Source organism: Nansenia antarctica, assembly GCF_963989245.1.
Source record: "Nansenia antarctica genome assembly, chromosome: 13".
In the NCBI taxonomy this organism is placed as follows: domain Eukaryota; kingdom Metazoa; phylum Chordata; class Actinopteri; order Argentiniformes; family Microstomatidae; genus Nansenia; species Nansenia antarctica.
The window spans coordinates 32082834-32087833 of record NC_137683.1 but is presented as its reverse complement, the minus strand read 5'-3'; the positions used below and the strand labels follow the sequence as shown (position 1 = coordinate 32087833).

The 5000-nt window shown below is 49.5% G+C and overlaps 1 protein-coding gene across 1 annotated transcript in view; it reads left to right on the top strand.

Moving 5' to 3' along the window:
* LOC308169542 (alpha-N-acetylneuraminide alpha-2,8-sialyltransferase-like) overlaps positions 1 to 5000 on the top strand; it is a gene marked incomplete at both ends in the record, with an annotated part of 19365 nt that overhangs the window by 4917 nt on the left and 9448 nt on the right. The window lies entirely within an intron of this gene.

Sequence of the window (5000 nt, the reverse complement as noted above, 5' to 3'; positions counted from 1 at the left end):
TACAGGGGGGTAGAGGGGATGAGGAGGTCTGTACAGGGGGGTAGAGAGGATGAGGAGGTCTGTACAGGGGGGTAGAGGGGATGAGGAGGTCTGTACAGGGGGGTAGAGGGGATGAGGAGGTCTGTACAGGGGGGGTAGAGGGGATGAGGAGGTCTGTACATTGATTGATTGATTGATTGAAAACCTTTATGGGGAAATTTTGTTGTCAAACAGCTCAGTTAGGGCAGAAAACATTCAATACAGAAAACAGAAAACATTCAATAAAATACATAAAGCAGTGCAGGCTCAATAAGTAAAAAGTTCCAAAAGTTCCAGCTCCAGGTCTCCCCCACCCTGCAGGGCCTGGTTGTAGAGTCGGAGTGCAGCTGGAACAAAGGACTGTCCAAATCTTTTTGTACTTTGACGGGGGAGAACAAATCTGTGGCTGAACTTGCTCCTCATCCCCGCCAGCTCGCAGTACATCGGGTGGGAGGGGTTGGCCAGCATGGCCGCCAGTTTTTTCCCCATCCTCTGTTCTGCCACCACCTCTAGGCTGTCCAGCCCGGTCCCCACCACAGAGCTGGCCTTCTTCACCAGTTTGTTTAGCTTCGCAGCATCCCTGGCACAGATGTTTCCACCCCAGCAGGCCACGGCGAAGAACAGAACGCTGGCAACCACCGACTGATAAAACATTTGCAGCAGCTTGTTGCAGACACCGAAAGACCTCAGCCTTCTCAGGAAAAACAGTCTGCTCTGCCCTTTCCTGAGAAGAGCCTCGGTGTTGTCAGTCCAGTCCAGTTTGTTATTAATTTGTACTCCCAGGTACCTGTAGGAGTCCACCCTCTCGACTTCCACCCCCTTGATGGTGATGGGGGCTGGGGTCCTTCTCTTCCTCCTAAAATCCACCACCAACTCCTTTGTTTTGCTGGTGTTAAGCAAAAGGTAGTTGGTGTCGCACCACTGCACAAAGCTCTCCACCAGGGCCCTGTACTCCTCATCCCTGTCGTCTGTGATGTAACCGACGATAGAGGAGTCATCCGAAAACTTCTGCAGGTGGCACTGGTCGGAGCTAAACTGGAAGTCGGAGGTATAGAGGGTGAAGAGAAAGGGTGACAGAACAGTTCCCTGGGGGGCACCGGTGTTGCACACCACCACCTCAGACTGACAGCCCTGCAGTCTCACATACTGACGCCTGTCTGTGAGGTAGTTGTGGATCCAAGCCGTCAGGGAGTCCTCCACACACATCACTGCTAGTTTGTCAGCCAGCAGTGATGGCTTGATAGTGTTAAATGCACTGGAGAAGTCGAAGAACATGGTCCTCACCATGCTCTGTGGCCTCTCCAGGTGTGTGTAGGCCCTGTGCAGCATGTAAATGATGGCATCCTCCACCCCCATGCTCTCCTGGTATGCAAACTGCCGGGGGTCCAGGAAGTCCTTCACCTGGGGCTTAAGGTGTTGCAGCACTAGCCTCTCCAGGATCTTCATGACCTGTGGTGTCAGGGCGACAGGTCTGTAGTCGTTTGGGGTGCTGGGCCGTCCCTTCTTTGGCACTGGGACGATGCAAGAGGTCTTCCAGAGCTGTGGCACCCTCATCAGTCTTAGAGATAGACTGAAGAGATGTTGGAATGTGTCCGCCAGCTCTCCAGCACACACCTTCAGAACCCTGGGGTTGATGTTGTCTGGACCTCTGGACTTGTTCACATTCACCCTGGAAAGCTGCCTTCTCACCTGCTCAGATGTTATAAAGCTGTGAGTACCGGTGTCTCCAGGTGTGAAGCATGCTCCCTGGCTCCTGGTGTTGGTAAGGGGAGGCAGTTGCTGCTGGGGTGTGAGGGGGTCAGGGGGAGTGGGGGCTACTGTTGCCAGGGGTGCGGTACATTGGAGAGGGGAGGAGAGGGTCGGGGGCTGTGGGGGGTGACAGGGGGATGGTTGGTCAAACCTGTTAAAGAAGCAGTTCAGGTCATCCGCCTGCTCTCGGGTCCCCTCCACCACAGTATGTGGCTGCTTGTGGCCCGTGATCTTCTTGAAGCCCTTCCACACCTCCTTGGAGCTGTGGGCTTCTAGCCCGCCCTCCAATTTCCTCCTGTATTCCTCTTTGGCTGCTCTCAGCTCCTTCTTCACCTCCTTCTGAGTGGCCCTGGCTCCCTCAGTGTCCCCTGCCTTAAACAGCCTCCTCTTCCTTTTCAGAAGGTTCTTGATGTTCCCATTTATCCACGGCTTGTTGTTAGGAAAGCACCGTACCTTTTTAATGGGGACGATGCTCTCCTCGCAGAACTTGATATAGTCTGTGACACAGTCTACAGGGGGGTAGAGGGGATGAGGAGGTCTGTACAGGGGGGTAGAGGGGATGAGGAGGTCTGTACAGGGGGGTAGAGAGGATGAGGAGGTCTGTACAGGGGGGTAGAGGGGATGAGGAGGTCTGTACAGGGGGGTAGAGGGGATGAGGAGGGAGAGACTCTGCAGTCCTGACAGCAGTGGGCAACTCGTTCCTCCAGAGTTGGTGCTGGATCGGTACAAAGCTGTGAGCGAGTAGCGTGACTGCTGCATTCCTCTAGAGGGGTTGAGGCAGGTATCAGTAGAAACACAACTACAATAGAGGCAAGGCGAGGCAAGGCAAGTTTATTTGTATTGGCAATTTTTTTTCAATGTCTAATTTGGCAATGCGCCAGTGGCAGGGCAAGTTTATTAGTACAGCACATTTCATACAACAGGGGCAATTCAAACTGCTTTACATACATTATTTAAAAATACAGCAAGAGCAGCATAAGAAAATAAAAATTACAATGAATAAAAGCAAATATAAGAAGTGAATGAATGAATGAATGGTCTTTATTGTCATTGCTATAGTACAGGTACCAAACAATGACATTTGGGAGGGGTGGCTCCCCTGGTGCTAGGAAAAATAAAATAAAAAGAAAGAAAAAAAGGAGGGAAGGGAGCTGGTTTACATAAATAAAGGCTATGTACACTATCCACTATACTGTACTGTACAGATAAGACGACTAGGGTTGTCATATTGCACATAGTGTTATTGCACATTCATTTAATGTGTCGCAGTTTGCAGGCTTGAAATGTACACATTTGTGCCTCAGCACTACACCTGATTTTTTCAATCCAGCAGCTGCCATCAATCCGTCCAGACTGTCCAGGGCCCAGAACCTAGGTCTTTGCTGTGTTCAGGGCCTGGATGGCCCTGGGGTAGAAGCTGAGCTTCAGTCTGTTTGTCCTTGCGGCCATGGTCCTGTACCGCCTTTTCGAGGGCAGCCGGGCAAAGTGTTCGTACCCAGGGTGGGTTGGGTCTCTGGAGATCTTGGAGGCCATCCTGAGACAGCGTGTGTTGTACAGCTCTTCCAGAGAGGGGAGGGGGGCGCCGGTGATCTTCTGGGCTGTTCTCACGACTCTCTGTAGCGCATTTCTCTCCGCGGTTGTGCAGCAAACTAAGTAAATAGATAAAACATTTAAAAAGACAATAGTTAATGGAAAAAAGACATTGATAGAAGTGTTTGTGTTTAATCAGAACTGGTGCAAAACATGAAGGTTTTTAGCTTAGATTTAAATATTTTAAGGGTTTGGGCCTGTTTGATTTCTTCAGGGAGTTTGTTCCAGGAGCATGCGGCAGCGTGACTGAAAGCTGCTGCACCGTGTTTTGTTTTTACTCTTGGAATTATTAGATGATTTGTCTCAGCTGACCTTAGGGAGATTGCGGGAATATAGGGTGGGAGGAGATCTGATATGTAATTTGGTCCAAGACCATTTTGTGATTTGTATGTAATTAGGAGGATTTTGAATTCAATTCTCTGAGAGACTGGTAGCCAGTCCAGGGATCTCAGGATTGGTGTAATGTGTTCAAATGTCTTTGTTTTTGTTAGGACCCTAGCAGCGGCGTTTTGGATGAGCTGCAATTTACGAACAGCTCCTTTAGATAGGCCTGTTAGTAGACCATTACAATAATCAAGTCTACTCGAAACAAATGCATGGATGAGTTTTTCAAGGTCTTGCTTGGACATGAAACCTCTCATTCTTGTTATGTTTTTCAGGTGATAGTAGGCTGATTTAGTTATCGAGTTTATGTGGCTGTTGAAGTTTAGATCGGAGTCTAGAATTACACCAAGATTTCTGACCTGTTTTTTAGTTTGAAGAGAGAGAGAATCAAGTTTTGCACTGACTTTCGATCTTTTGTCAGGTGCACCGAATACAATTATCTCTGTTTTGTCCTTGTTTAGTTGGAGGAAGTTTTGTGTCATCCAGGCGTTTATTTGCTCAATGCAATTACAGAGATTGTCAATGGGACTATAGTCGTTTGATGAGAGGGCTATGTAGATTTGAGTGTCATCCGCATAGTTGTGGTAGGCAATTTTGTTCTTTTTTATGATGTGTCCCAATGGAAGCATGTAGAGATTGAATAGAAGGGGGCCAAGGATTGACCCTTGGGGAACCCCACATGTCATTTTAATTTGGTCAGATACAAAGTTGCCAATGGAGACATAGTAGTTTCTGTCCTGTAGGTAGGATCTAAACCAGTTTAGGGCAGTGCCCGAAAGTCCTACCCAGGTTTTTAGTCTATCTATTAGAATGTCGTGGTCTACAGTGTCAAAGGCAACACTAAGATCTAGTAGTACCAAAACTGAGATTTTTCCGGAGTCTGTGTTTACGCGAATGTCATTAAGGACCTTAATAAGGGCCGTTTCAGTGCTATGTAGCCTGATTGAAAGTCATCAAAAAGATAATTTAGTGCCCCGCGGTGGCGTAGCGGTCTAAGCACTAGCCACTAGTGCAAGCTGCCCACCGGGGACTGGGATCGAATCCCGGTCTCGCCAGACCCGGATATGGCCGAGGCACACAGGGAGCGGCATATTGAGCGGCCGCTCCAGAGGGCGGTATAGGACTATTTCCGGACAAGGATCCGTCGCGCAACAGCGCCCCCGGGGTGCCGGAATAACGGTGCTGGGCTCGAGGAGCCAGTCAGCTAGTCTGCCTGGCGATCTCCTCTGGGGCTGCCGGCCACGGGGTCGTGCGGCGGA